This window comes from Rhinolophus hipposideros (assembly GCF_964194185.1).
Source record: "Rhinolophus hipposideros genome assembly, chromosome: 8".
Lineage (NCBI taxonomy): Eukaryota > Metazoa > Chordata > Mammalia > Chiroptera > Rhinolophidae > Rhinolophus > Rhinolophus hipposideros.
The window spans coordinates 24519087-24535476 of NC_138054.1; positions in this window are offsets into that span (position 1 = coordinate 24519087).

Genomic DNA, 16390 nt, shown 5'->3' on the forward strand with positions numbered 1-16390 from the left:
ATAAAATGTAAACGAACAATCTTGTTCTCTCAACTATATTGAAAGAGGATTCTAACTAGAGATGAAATTGAGGTTCTTGGCACCTAGTTGGACCAAAACCCTATTTGTTTTCTGCTGTGGAAAGCTGGGCCAGGACAATCTAGGAAAAGCACGCCAGATGGCATGCCCACCTGGACGTGGTCCCCACCTGGATGTGGTCCCACAAGGAGACACCAAGCAAGCATTAAAATGAGCCAAGACGTGGTTCAGTGTCCAGCTATCTATGAAATTTAAATCTATATTGTTCCTTTGCTGAAAAGAACACTAAGCATTGGCAATAAGACACTGAACATGAAATGTTTGATATGATATTACATTCTAAGGAAGAATAGGCAAAGCAAACCTTTCATGTTCCCATAAAAATAGTAGCCTGAAAGAAAAAAAATATATGGTAGGAATTCTGAAGAAATTAAGGGAAACAGACCCGTGGTTGGTTGATTGGGCTGGTTTTGTTGGTGGGTTTGCCATAACCAAGCTGTATCGATGCTGGAGAGAATGAATCGTACATTGCTGCAGTGTTTGTTATGCCAGAAAAGGGGGAGGGTGCACTAGCAGCAGAGTCAACAAATGAGAGGTTGGCATGGGGCATGTCCTGAAAGAAGTGTGCTTTGGCCATTATCGTGAATTCCTGGTCACGTGGGGTGACCCTGGGCAAACAGCTTAGTGCACTGTGTGAGAGTAGAACAAGCTCCAGGAGAGGGCATCTGACGAGACATTTCCATCAGGCTGTACCTTCCCTGCCAGGAATCATCACAGCATTATGTAATTCTGTCGCTTCATAATCCAAGGAATTCAAATAGTCCCACTGAAGAAAGTCCTGGCAGAGTGAAAGCAGGTCCCAGGAGTAATGAGGTGTCTGGCTGTTCACAGGGATGGAATCCATTGCAGATCTGAATGAGGCCACACTGTGATGGTTGGGAAGCTTCAACACTGCACATTTTAACCTCGCCTCAGGTTGCCACACATCTTACTGCTGAGACAAAACAGCTGCTGCTAAAATCAACACTGTCGTCTTCCTAATAAGACAAGTGCCCGTCTGACACCCTACAAAATCTTTACCTTATTGATTGTATTCCCCAAACTGTCTTTCACGTCACCATGCCAGCATTGTGGCTATCAATGTGTGCTTTCTAATGCCCTCACCTTCTCCCTCTTCACCACCCCCTTCCCATCTAGAGACTATCAGTCTTAAATCTATGTCTCTGAGACTGTTTCTGATTGGTTTGCTCATTTATTCTCTTCTTTAGTTTCCACATATAAGTGAGATCATGGGCACTTGTCTCATTAGGGAGCCCACTTCATGGACGGGGTAGATGCCTGACCACTGCACTGTACACCTGAAGCTGAAGTTGAATAATACTGAATGTCAGCTGTAATTAAATATATATATATATATATATATATATATGGTCACAGGATGTGGAGTACAGCATAGAGAATAAAGTACTGTAACAGCTGTATACGATGTCAGAGGGGTAGTAGATTGGGGGAGAGGGGTTATCACTTTGTGAGGGGTGTAAATGTCTAACTATGACATTGTTTTGTATACTTGAAGTTAATAAAAAAAAAATCAACACCGTTGTTAGCACTGGAACAGAAAACCGCACTGTCAGTTGTTGGCTGGTAGCTGGAATCTATCACTCTCCACTGGGCCAAATTATACTGCATTACTTATCGCAGTCCCTAAAGCATCCCATAAGTCTAGTTGTTAGTAAACTAAACTTTCATGCTTTGAAGAGAGATTTTTACCATCTTAAATTATTGACCAAGTTTGACTTACATATAAGAAACCGATACTTGTGGAATCCAAAGACATTTTATCTTAGTTACAACTGATGGCCTATAATCTAGGTGCCTATCTCTTGAATAAACAAAGGAACAATGATCTCTATCAAATAGTAAACAAACTCCTTCCTAAATGTAGTTTTTACCTGTTCTAGGACATGTGTAGTTAGCATGTGTTATTGTTCTCCAGTGGTTGCCTGAGGCTTGTTACTATTACGTGACTCTTCACTCAGAGGTATACAGTGAAAATGAGTTCTTTCCCATACACCCTGCTTTTCAGCTGGGAGTTAGGCAATTCTGGCTTTGCCATTCAGCACATTCTTTCCTCATGGCTGCAGAAATTGGTTTAGGGGTCGGCACATGACCTAACCTAGTCTAGGAAGCGTGATTCTCAGGGCTTTTTCTTCGAGTACTAGGATACTCTCTTTCTTGATGAACAAAATGAAGAAACATGTAGACCCAAGAGCTGCTGGCAGTTATCTTGAGACCATGAAGAGAGTTGACATCTTGGAGAACAATGCAGAGCAATGAAAAGAAACTAAGTCACCAAATTACTGGATCAGGCCTTGCCTGAAGTTATCCCTATCCATGGACTTTTCACAGGGTATAAGCCAGTTAATTGTTTAAGCAAGCTTGATTCAGGTTTTCTTGACTTTTTCTGACTTGCAGTCAAACAGCTGATGCTGTGTAAGCGTTCACCATGGAATATAAACATAGAGGAAGAAGGTGCCTATAACGAAAGCTTATAATATAAAGAGCTTATAATGTAAAATAACATTCCATTCTCAACTACTAGAAGTCTTCCCTGAAATTATCCCCTGTCCAGCCCTATCAGGTTCTCTTTTTCTAGTTGATCATTCCTATCCGAACACAAACGTATTGTATTATTTTCTCTCTTAAAAACGTAACCTTCCTTTGGTCTTATAAAAGCCCTTATCTGGATTTCTTCCTCACTCCCTATTCCTTCGACACCATCCTCTTCTTTCTGACTTCTCAGTGTTGGGTTACCTTAGTGCTCCAAGTGATGCTCTCCGCAATCACTCTCTTCATAATATATCCAAGCCCATGGCTCTATCACCCAGCTCTATGGTGCTATGTCCCCATATCATCTGTATGCCGATGACTCCCAAATGTGTATCTTAGCCCCCAGCCTCTACTTACACTGCACAGTTGCACTGTAGATCCAACTACTTACATAACATCTCTGTGAAGATGTCTAACAGGCATCTCAATTTTTATATGGCCAAAGAGAATCTATTTCTCCCAACCGCAAAACCTATTTGTCCCCCAGTCTTTCCCATTTCAAGAGATGGCACCATCGTTGACTCTCAGAAAGGAATCCTCATTGACCTTTTCTTCTCGCATGCTACATTCAATTCATCAGCAAATCTGCTAGTTCTACCTTTAAAATAGACCCCAGTTCCAAAGGTCACCTCCTTGTTTGCCATCCCTCTAATTCAAGCCACTCTCATCTACTACTGAATTTATTGCAATAGCCTCCTCGCTGGCCTTCCTGTTTCCACATTTGATCACCTACAGCAGGGGTGTCCAAACTTTATTCAATGTTTTTCACCAAGGGCCATATGCGGTAAAATACACAAACAGCCGGGCCACTCACTCGAAGTGAAGTACGTATTGCCTCACTTGGTTTATTTAAGTAAACTAAACATATTTTTGGAATTTGCTGCAGGCCAATTAAAAATGGATTGCGGGCCGCAGTTGGCCCACAGGCTGCAGTTTGGACACCCCTACCCTACAGTGTATTTTCCTCACAGCAATCAGAATAATCCTTTTAAAAATACAAGTTATGTTTTTTGTGGTACTTTTCTCAACCCTTCAAGGGGGCTCTGCCGGAGGCGGGGGGAGCGGTTCGGAGTGTGTCCATTTGGCTAATCTGAAACCATGTTGCCCAGAGTCCTTCTTCCTGTATGGTTCTAGATTAGAGTTAACCAGAAGAGAACTGCGCACAGGATTTGAACAGGAGACGTGAAGCAGCGGCTCTTAGAAGGTTGGCATGAAAGGTGGCACGAGACAGAGGTGTGTAGAGTCAGCAGATTCCAGGGTGTCCCCGTTCTCCCCTACTCTGTAACTGGCTTTTCTTCCTGACTTCTAACCCCACTAACCAGTGACCCTTACACCAGAGGCAGAGGGAACAATTTCTCATAGGCTTCCTACCAGGTCTCTCTCTGGGAGTCCAAGGAGGGAATGACCACATTCTTCTGTGGGGATCCATGAAGGCTTCCAGAAAGAGGGGTTGTGGAACTAACATCGGTCCTCCCACCCAGAGTCTCCCCAGCTTTCAGGGCAGAGCGCTCAGTTCTTTGGTGGCTGCGCCGACAGCATGAGGACCAAAAGGCTGCTGAGCGGAGGCCAGCCCATGCCTTGGAGTCACCTGCCCAGCCCTGCACCATGTGGCCCTCACTCCATACTCCCGAGTCAGGAGTCCTCATGCTCCTGTAGTGGTATAAGTCGTGGCACGTGGCCCATGTGCACCATAGCTGTAATTCTCTTCATTTCCCTAACACTTGATTTAATGTTTAATGTGGGCTCCCTTTCCACCAGATGATAGAAACCATCCCAAGCAATTTGGTGATTCCCCAGAGCATCCCCGTTTTCCCTGGAGTTGTGCCCAAGTCCACCATCCCCACTACCACAGTTCCTGCCCCCTCATTCTCTTCGCTCCCCACTGACTGGCCTCTTCCACCAGCTTGGGAAATCCTTTCCTAGCCAGAGGGCAGTAGGCTTGGGTGGGGAAGCTTGGCGCTCTCTTGCTACCATTTTCTCGTTTAAGTCTGTGGTCTGTGCAGTCGTCCTGTTCAGACTGTCCTGGAGTAGAGGAAACTCCATGTATCTCTGCTTTCAGCCGCCATATCCATTCCCGAGACAAGGATCACAGAACTGCGGACTCACTGAATGGGGGAGGGGTCGCGGGTAAATGAACATACCAAGGTAAACAGCATAGATTGATATTTCAAAGGGCATCAACCCACCATTCCAACTAAATAAAAGATTTAAAAATCACTCACATTAAAGGGTCAATAGGTCATGATAATATTTCACCAAGAGTCATACTCTTAAAATAAAAAGAATGAGAGAATAAGGTGGAATTTCACTCATCAGGAATTGTGAAGAGGTTTGGTGGGAAGACAGAAGAGGAGCTTCTCTTTCTGAAATCTGACCACATGCTGGTCTGCCACTCTATAAGACAGGCCCCGCGTCGCCCTGACATCCCCCACTTATCCTACTTACACTTTGCTCTATCCCTGGGTTTCCATTTGTCCCCCTGTTTAATATCCTCTTACTTTCCCCCTATGAACAACTAAGCCACATTATTTCCTTTTAAAGGGAAGCTATGTGCACGGTGGCAAAGATGAAATCTTGTGTGCATATCTAATTCCCTGAAGAAACTTTGTTCATTTCCCTGGATACGTCCAAGCCATTGCTTTGTTCCAAGGTTAACTTTGTCCACTAGTTCTCAAAGTGTGGTCCCCAGACCAGCGGCATTAGCATCTCCTTAGAACTTCTTAGAAAAGCAAATTCATTACCCTGACTTCACACTTACTGAATGAATTAGCAATCCATATGGGCTTTTTCCAGTTTTTTTGGAGACACAATTGACATGCATCACTGTATAAGTTTAAGGTGTGCAGCATGGTGGTTTGATTTATATGTATTGTGAAATGATTACCACAATAGGTTTAGTTAACATCCATCATTTCATATAGATACAATAAAAAGAAAAAAATTTCTCCTGTGATGAAAACTTACGATCTACCCTCTTGACATCTTTCCTGTATATTACACAGCAGTGTTAACTATAGTCATGAAGTTGTACATTATATCCCAAGTATTTATTTATCTTACAACTGGAAGGTTATACCTTTCTATCACTTTCCTCCAATTCTTCTTCCCTTACCTCCTGCCTCTGGTGACCACAAATCTGGTCTTTTTTTCTGTGAGCGTGGTGTGGGTTTTTGTGTTTCTTTTAAGATTCCACATATAAGTGAGATTATACAGTATTTGTTTCTCTATCTGACTTATTTCACTTAGCATAATGTCTTCAAGATCCATCCATGTTCGTGCAAATGGTAGATGTCCTCATTTTTCATGGCTGAATAATACTCCATTGTATGCACCACAATTTCTCACCCAGTCATCTATCCACGGACACTTGGGTGGCTTCCATGTCTCAGCTGTTATAAATAATGCTGCTGTGACTATGGGGGTGTAGATATCTTTCTGAGTTAGTGTTTTCGTTTCCTTTGGATGTATTCCCAGAAGTGGAATTTCTGGACCATATGGTAGATCCATTTTTAATTTTTCGAGGAACCTCCATATTCTTTTCCAAAGTGGCTGCACATTTTACATTCCCACGAACAGTCTACAAGGGTTTCCTTTTTTCTACATCCATGCCAGCATTTATCTTTTGCTTTATTGATGATGGCCATTCTATCAGTCATAAAGTGATACTTCCTAATGATTTTAATTGCATTTCCCTAATCATTGGTGATGTTGATTAAGCATCTTTTCATGTACCTGTTGGCCATTCATGTCACTTCTTTAGAAAAATGTCTATTCATGTCCTTTACACATGCACATTTTAAAACTGTATTGTTTTCTTTCTTTCTTTCTTTGTTTTGCTATTGAGTTGTATGAGTTCTAATATTTTGGATATTAACCTCTTATCAGATAAATAGTTTGCAAATATTTTTCCTGTTCCGTACGTAGTCCTTCCACTTTGTTGATGGTTTATTCTGCTGTGCAGAAGCCTTCTATTTTGATACCATCTTATTTATTTTTAATTTTATTGCTTGTGCTTTAGGTATGCCTTCCAAAAACTCATTACCAAAACCCATATCAAAGAACTTTTTCCTATGTTTTCTTCTAGGAGTTTCATGGTTTCAGGTCTTACATTTAAGTCTTCATTTCAAGTTAATTTTTGTGAGTGGTGTAAGGTAGGGGTCTGTGTTTTGGCAAGAAGCCCTTCAAGTGATTCTAATGCACAATAAATTTAGAGAACCACTGACTTAACCTATAATGTACTGCAATGAGAGGCTGGGAGTAGCTATAGACCCAAATGGGGCATTCCTAGCCATTGGAGAGGTCAAAACGCAGCCTTCTGTGAAACCAAAATCGAATTAAGAATACATAAAGCACAGACAAAATTCTTCATCTACAGACTGCACACTTCTCAGGGGAAAGTTGATTACATAAGGTTCTGTTAGGATTTTTCTTATTGCAAGGAACAGAAACTCTTTCAAGAGAACTTAAGCAAAACTGGAAAGACTGTTTTCTCTTCTCAAGTACACTAATTGGTCTAAAGCTGTTCAACCCCTTTTAGCTTAAATTCCATGATTATGCTTTATTAGAGCATCAGAAATTAACAATTAAAACTAACACTCTTTCTCTGGGGAAAATGAAAATACTTTTTTAAAATCCGGGAATTTTGAAACTGACAAGTTGTAATTTTGTATATAAAAATATACAAAATTTAATAAAATTTAACAATAGGGTTGTAAAAAAACTCTTAAGATTCTTGACATAACAATCTTTTCGAGCCTGTGTTCAAAACCACTGAAAACTATGCTCCATTTGCAAAGTAACTTGTCTTCTCTGAGCATGTATCAGGCCAGCGAATAAGAAATGTAACAACATCAGAGAGGCAGGAAAATACTTTCCCCTAACATAACAGCATTTGGGACTGGAAGTGTCCTTTATGGCTAAGATTGAGGCGCCACCTTCAGTTCCTAAAGAGGATTGACAACTTGACCAGAATGCTTAGACTGGATTATAAAAGGATTCATAAAAGACAAAATAACCTGTAAATGACTAAGAATGAAGGCGTATGGGGGGAAGAGTGGTCTGAGTCGTTTAACCAGAGAACATTCTCCAAGTGGCTGCAACTCTACCTGTGATGGTCTCAGCTACAACTCCCCCCCAGATCTTGTTACTTTAAAAGTGTGGGCTGAGCACAGCAGCCTCGTTGTTGGAGAGCTAGAGATGGAAATTCTCGGGCCCCACGCCAGACCTACTGAAGCAGAATCTGCATTTTCCAGGTGACGTGTGTCTGCTCACTGAGTGTAAGAAGCTCTTCTCTCTGTGCTGTCCCCAATCATTTAGCCCACTGTTCCTGATTTCACAAAAGCAGGGTAGGGGAAGTGGGTTGGAGAAGAAGACAGGCATCTCACCAAGGGATAGAACTGCACACACAGCCTTGATGAGAAAACGCCCATTATTAAACTTAAATATCAGCAAGTTATTAATCCACACCAAAAGTAAAAGGAGAACCATGATCAATCATGTGAACATTACATATTTCCCAAAGACAATACTTTGAGAACCTCCCCTAATTCACAGCTTTCTAAAGACCAAAAGCTTTGCTATCTCAATTCCACTGATTTGTGTGTCCTGCTTCTACCTACTTATCCTTGAAGACTGTTCATGCTGTTTCCTGGATCTTCCTGTCCCGGGTGCCCAGCTCATGCTTCCTAACTCCTTACTACACTCTCCCAACTCTTTCTTATGACCCTTAATACTGTAGACGTTCTTTACCTGTCATGGCCCATTTATTAGATCATAATTTCCTTGACAAGAACCATGCTTATATATTTGAATTCACTCAATTATCCATTCTTTATTCCAATACTAAGCACCTATTATGTGTCAGGCATTATGGATTTGATTAGACATAATCCCAGCTCTTACAGACTTCACATATTTGTAAGGTAAAATGTTAAACAATAATGATAATAGAACATAAGTATTATAATGGGAAAAGAATAGGCTGTTTGGGGGAACTCATGTGGGACCATCTAGCTTGGACTTTGAAGGGCAATCTAAAAAATCTCAGCTAAAGGACACAGAATTAATTAGGCAAAGGGGGAAAGAAAGAAGAGAAAGTACGAGAATTATTCCAGGAAAAGGGAACGCTTGCATCATTAAAAACATTCTTGGGAATCAGATAATGTCGAAAATAAATGTGTGTTTGATAAAGTTTGGCGTTTTGTGTTGCCTCAAGGATCCCAAAATAAAAGTCATTTGGAAAAATGCGTTTGGCTAAATAGAGAGTTGGCCCAGTTAGTTTATCTGTAAAGTTTAACTTTTTAAAAAAAGATGGTTTTTTTAATGTATGGGCTATAACTATTTTTTATTTAGGATGACTGTTAATTTTTTAAAAGCATTTTCAGAGAACCAGGATTCTCCTCTTTCATTCTAATGAGCAAAAGGAGCTTTATTTGAGTCAACAGAAAGTTCTAAGAAATTAAACATCACCAGTCTGCTCTCCATAATCTCTGTGAAAGATAATGCTCTTAAGGACATTCCAGAATCATGGCCCAGTTATTCATTTTGAGTTCTCTTAAATATATTATCCTCTTTATTGTTAAAATACGCAATCTTTTGTGAAAAAAAAAATAAACACAGGGACTTCAAAACGTCTATGGAATCCCAGTTAAAGATGAAACACGTTTTTCTCCTCTCCTTTCTGAGACCCCACTAATATGATACTAAGTAAACTTAAAAGGTTTAAATCCATAGGGCCAAAGAGAAAAGGAGAGAGGAAATGAATGGACAAGAGATGTCAGTAAATAGTGGACAAAGAAATAGAAAATGTTTGTACATGGAAAAGGGAGCCACACTCTGAGTGCAGAGGACGAAAGTGAAGGAAAAATTAATTTGCCTTCTGAGAGATCTCAAGGGGCTCCGACACGAGGATTTGCCAGATAAGTCAGAAGAGACTCTTCAGATAGGACAATGTTGTCATCATGGGCAAAGGAACAAGAATCAGAATACTGAAGTTCTCAGTAGCAAACTGGATATAAGAAAAGCAATATAAGAGGAGAATGACTATTAAAAAACTTCAAGGGAAAATGTTCTTCAGCTTAAATCCAGCATTCCAGCTGAACTTCCCCCCATGTATAACAGAGTAAGGATATTTTCAGACATATAAGACTTTAAAGAATTTTTCTCCCATGCACTCTTTCCCAGAAAGCTACTCTAGCACACGTTCCACTAAAAAGGGAGTTAATCTGAAAGAGAGGACGATGTGGGATCCAAGGCAGGAATGCTCAGTGGCAGGTGGACAGCTCAGCCAGCCTACAGAACCAGAGCGAAGGAAGAAGACAGAAGAGCCCAAGACCATTTCTGGAAAGAAACAGAACATTGATATGATGGCACAACTGGAAAACAATTAAGAATTATTATCTGTTATGCTAATTACAGCAGATAGAGCAAAGTTTAAAAAAAAGAAAAGGAAAGCAATCAGAGACTAGAGGGAAAAGGCAGCAAGAAAGGAACACAGTTCTCTACTCGGCTCTGCAGTGAACATTATACAGTCAGTAGCCTCCCCTTATGCAACACCCCCAGTGGATGCCTGAAACCACGGATAGTACCAAATCCTGTACAGCATATGCTATGTTTTTTCCTGTACATACATACCTTTTCACTTGAAGAAAGCACTTTACAGACTCTCTTTGGCATATTCGAATTGCCAGCATCACACCTCTTGAGCTTTGGGGCCTTTTTTAAGTAAGGGTTACTTGGACACAAGCATTGTGATACCATGACAGTCGATCTGAAAATTGAGATGGCTACTGACTGACTAATGGGCAGCTATCGTCTACTGTCCAGCCTGGATACACTGGAAAAAGGGATGATTCATGTCCAGGGCGAGATGGAGCAGCACGGTGCAAGATTTCATTGCAATACTCAGAATGACACACAACTTAAAACTTATGGATTGTTTACTTCTGGAATGTTCCAATTAATATTTTTCAGACGCACTTGACAGTGATAACTGATGCGGAAGAAAGCGAAATGGGATAAGGGGGGTGGGGACTACCATACATTCATCAAAACGGAAACACTGATTGTGAATTTAAGATGAGTGAACTAGAACTTCTGAAGCATTCTGTTGGTTGCAGACATGTTCTACACATGGGCCAGAGATGGCCCCACTGCATTAGTCTACAATGGCTCCCATGTGTTTCCTTCTTCACAGTAGGTTAGGGCCATCAGCCCAAAGCCTGCCAGAGACAAACACGAATCCTCACACATCCAACTACTTTAAATATAGTCCAAAAAAAACACCCCATATTTTTAGTCAATTAGAGCCTACCTACTTTCCAAACCCTACCTACTTCACAAAACTGAATCAAACATCTGCTAGCCGTAAATAAGACAACCCTGTGGCTGTAACAGACCTGCGACTGCTGCTACCCTTCGGAGCTGTTGCTGCTGATCAACATTCCCTTCCCCGGAGTCTCCTTGTCCTAGTTCCATCCCACAACACCACCTCTGCAACTGATTTTTCCTTAGTTCTGTCCGTTTGTGTTTTGAGCCGATGTTGCTCAAAACTTCCCTTCTCATCTAGCCCTGTTCAAATGCCACCCAAATAGAGTTGTGTGTTACTGCCTCTTGATCCTGTCTCCTTCGTCCACCCCCAAATCCCTGAATTTACCACAAGAAACCACAAGGGTTTGCAGGTCCCAGAGGAGGGAATGTAGGCCGCCCCTCTCCATGCAGGATGTTGATCGCCCATGTAAAGAGCATATAGGATGGGCTACATACTCATGGCACTGTCCTTGGCAAATACATTCTGTCACAAAGGTCAGCATACAATTAACTGCATGTCTATTTAGTAGCAACAATTAGAAAATGAAATGTTAAATAGATACAATTTACACGAGTATCAACAATCAAATGCCTAGCAATAAAGCTAATGAAAGATATATAAAACCTCTACAGAGAAAACTACAAACCATTATTGACAGAAGTTAAAGACGTCTTAAATAAATGAAGGAACCTATCATGTTCAGGGATTGGAAGAATTCTGCAGTTGCTGGGTGCATGTTGATTAGGTCAAGTTGTTACTGTGTTTACGTGGGTTTTTGTTTGTTTTTTTGTTATTGTTGGATCAAGCTTTTATCATTATGAAATGTCCCTCTAAACTTTTAGAGATGCTCATTGTCTTAAAGTCTACCTTGTCTAACATTAGAACATTTATGTAATAAAAGACTCATACCAGAATATATAAAAATCTTTGTAATATCAATAGGACAATTTAAAAAGGGGGGTACAAAGATTTAAACGGCCATTTCAAAAAAGACATACAAATGGCCAATAAGCATGAAATGAGTTCAACCTCATTAATGATCAGGGAAATGCAAAAGGAAACCAAAAGATTTACTATTGATGGCTAAAAATAAAAATTTAATTTAATTTAAAACAAGTATTGGCAAGGACTGGGAAAACTGGAATCTCATACATTTATGGTGGGCATGTAAAAATGGTACAATTACTCTGGAGAGCAGTTCAGTACATAACAAAGTTTAACATAAGCCATTCCAAAAAAACATACACGTATGCACCAAAATATACACATAAGAATATTTATAAGGGCTATTCAGAATAGCTCCAAACAGAAAACCCAATGTCCATCTCTGATAGATGAATCAAGTATGGTCTATTGAAATAATGAAATATTGAGATCCAAGATGGTGGAGTAGATAAATGCTGTGCTTTCCCCATCCCATGAACACATCAAAATTACAACTAAATTATAGAACAATTAGCCTGGAGAACCATCTGAAGTCTAGCAGAACTTTTACAACTAAGGATATAAAGAAGGCCACGCTGAGACTGGTAGGAGGGATGTGTGGCAATTGAAAATTGGGAGAGCTATCTTGGCCACAGAGGTTCCCCACAAAGGGGCGAGGGACCCCAGCTACCCCACACCAGGCTCCCCTACCCAGAGTATTTGTGCCAGGAAGAGAAGCCCCCACAACTTCTGGCTGAGAAAAACGGGATTGTGACCATCGGGTGGGAAGAAAGGCTGCAGGAGACTCAGACGTCCGCTTTAAAGGGTCCCGGCAAGCACTCACCCTGGGCTCTGGCAAAGGAACGGTGGTTCTGGGAGCATCAGAGAAATATGTGAGAGCCTGAGTTGTGTAACTTCAGGGCAAGAAATGGAGGTACAGTCTCCATTTTCCCGGTGTGAGACTGTCCTCCCTGCAGCTGGCAGGCAGTCGCCATCTTTCCTGTGTTGAGCCCGCCCCCACATGGTCAAATCTGTATCTGATTGGCCTGGTGAGCTCCGCTGCTCCACCCTGCTGACTCACTGAGTCACTGCCTCACCCAACTTGCTTACCGCAGACTTTATCAGAGGCTAAAACTTATGGGAGTTGGGAAGTTGCAGCAGGCCTCGGAGTGTCCTGGCCTTATGCAGAGCTACTCCAGACCTGGTACTGGTGGTAGCCATCCTTGGTTCGAAGCATGGCCTCTCCTATGCACCACCAGGTACAGCACAGGGAATGACCAACCATGGATTGCTTTGTGGCTCCTACCAGGTACTCCCCGGCCAGTCACAGGCAGCGACCAACCTGGGCCAGCACTGGAGACCCTCCCAAAAGACCCCATACTTGGAGGTTGGCTTCAGAAGCAGAGACCCACCCAATTAGAACCACAAGCAGCATACATAAAGGAGGGTCTCAACAGGTAGGAAAGCCCACTGGGGCAAATCCTGCTCCACACAGCAGCCTATAGCTGTGGATGTGGCCAAACCCCACAGCCATTCAGCCTGAGGGTCCATACCACCCACTGACATGACAACAGCAATTAAAAGTCAACTATAAGAGGAGGGCACATACAACCCACACAAAAGACAATCCTGGAGCACCCAGCTCAGGTAACCAGGGAGATTGAACCACTGGGACCCACAGGACACCTATTACCTAAGGCCATCCGGCACGATTGGGAGACATATTAGATCTACCTAATACACAGAAACAAACACAAGAGAGGCAGCCAAATGAGGAAAGAAACATGTCCCAAACGAAAGAGCAGGAGAAAACTCCAGAAAAAGAACTAAACAAAATGGAGGTAAGCGACCTACCAGATACAGAGTTCAAAACACTGGTTATAAGGATGCTCAAGGAACTTAGTGAGAACTTCAACAAAGAAATAACGAGCATAAAAAAAGACATAGAAATCACAAAGAAGAGCCAGTCATAAATGAAGAATGCAATTATTGAAATGAAGAACGCACTAAGAGGAATTACCAGCAGACTAGATGAAACAGAGGATCAAATCAAGAATTTGGAAGACAAGGTTGCAGAAAACATCCGGTTGGAACAGCAAAAAGAAAAAAGAATCCAAAGAAAATTAGCATAGTTTAAGAGATCTCTGGGACAACATCGAATGTACCATTTTCATCATAAGGATACCAGAAGAAAAGAGAAAGCAAGGGATTGAGAATCTATTTGAAGAAATAATGACTGAAAATTTTGCTATCCTGGCGAAGGAAATAAACATAAAAGCCCAGAAAGTGCAGAGAGTCCCAGAAAAGATGAACCCAAACAGGCCCACACCAAGACACATCATAATTAAAATGGCAAAGGTGAGAATGACAAAGAGAGAATACTAAAAGCAGCAAAAGAAAGGCAGTTACCCACAAGGGAGCTCCCATAAGACTGTCAGCTGATGTTTTAACAGAAACTTTGCAAGCCAGAAGGGATTGGCACAAAATATTCAAAGTGATGAAAAGCAAGGACCTAAAACCAAGATTACTCCACCCAGCAAGGCTATCATTTAAAATCAAAGGAGAGATAAAGAACTTCTCAGGCAAGATAAAGCTGAAGGAGTTCATCACCATCAAACCAGTATTACAAGAAATATTAAAGGAACTTAAGATGAAAAAAAAAGGGGGAGCTCAAAAATATGAATAAAATGGCAATAACTACATATCTATCAACAATTGCTTTCATTGTAAGTGAATTAAATGCTCCAATAAAAAACATAGAGTGGCTGAATAGATAAGAAAACAAAGCCTTTACATATGCTGCCTACAAAAGACTCACTTCAGATTGAAAGACACACACAGACTGAAAGTAAAGGGATGGAAAGTTATTTCCTGGAAATGAAAACAATAACAAAAAAAGCTGGGGTAGCAATACTTATAACAGACAAAATAGACTTTAAAACAAAGCCTATAACAAGAGACAAAGAAGGTAAGACTCGGTAATCCCACTTCTGGACATTTTTCCAAAGAAACCCAAAATACTCCTTTGAGGGAACGTATATGCATCTATATCGTCATTGAAGCATTGTTTACAATGGCCAAGATGTGGAGGGACCCTGGGTGTCCATCAATAGACGAAAGAATAAAGAAGATGTGGTACATATGTATACAATGGAATATTTCTCGGCCATGGAAGGGAATGGGTTCTTGCCATCTGCAGCGGCATGGATGGACCTGGGGGGTATTGTGCTGAGTGGAGTACATCAAAGACGGATGCAATGTGATTTCACTTATACGTGGAATCTAAAAAACAAAATTAAAAAAAAACAGAAACTGACTCAGAGAACATTTTGATGTTTGCCAGATGGGAACAAAGTTGGGAGGGGCTTTGGGAACAAAGGGGAAGGGATTAAGAAGCACAAATTGGTTGTTACACAGTAATCATGGGGATGTAGGGTGTAGCATAAGGAATATAGTCAATAATATAGTAGTAACTATGTATGGTGTCAGATGGGGACTAGATTTATCGGGATGATACATGGAAGGGGGTTGGGGGCAGGGTGAAAAAGGTGAAGGGATTAAGAAGTACAAATTGGTAGTTACAAAATAGCCATGGGGATGTAAAGCACAGGGAATATGGTCAATAACATGGCAATAACTATGTATAGTTTCAGGGGGGTACTAGGCAGGGGGGTTACTTCTTAAATTATATAAATGTGTAACCATATGCGGTACACCTGAACTATAATATTGAATGTCAACCAAAACTGAAAAATTAGAAGGGGGGCAAGGTGAAAGGGGGCAAGGTGAAGGGGAACAAGTGGTCTACATTTCCAGGTATAAAACAAGTAAGTTATGAGGATATAATGTACAGGAAAGAGAACATAGTCCATCATATTGTGATCACATGGTAGTGTCAGATCATGGTGATCAGTTCTTCAGGTATATACATGTTGAATAACTATGGTGTGCCCCTGAAACTAATAGAATATTGCATGCTAACGACATATTTAATAAAAATCTTTTTTAAAAAGAAATATTATACAGCAATAAAAGGAACTATTGCCAAGTCTACAATGGATCCGTCTCACAAGGTTGAGGGAAAGAAGCCACACATAAAAGGGTATGCAATATATAAAGTTCAAAAACAGGCAAACTAATTAATGTGACAGCAGTCAGAATAGTGGCTTTAGGGGCCAGTAATTGGAAGATGACCTAAAGGAAGCCTTTGAGGTGTGAACTGTGTGTGATTTCTTGATTTGGCGGGTGGCAAGGAGCATGCACACTTTGCAGAAACTTACTGAGCCTAAGATTTATGGACTCTTCTGCATATTACAATACTGCAATAAAGGGTTTACAATTTTTTAAATGATTTAACTACACATGGAGGCTGTGGCAGAAATATGGGCAGTAGGAATGTCTAAAACTGGTAAATCAATAAATATCTATATAGCATATTGTTTAAAAAATAAAAACTACTTACCACAAAATAGTTAAAAGTTAAAAATGGCTGCCCTTAAGGAGGGGAAGGGAACGTCTTTTCAGTAATTT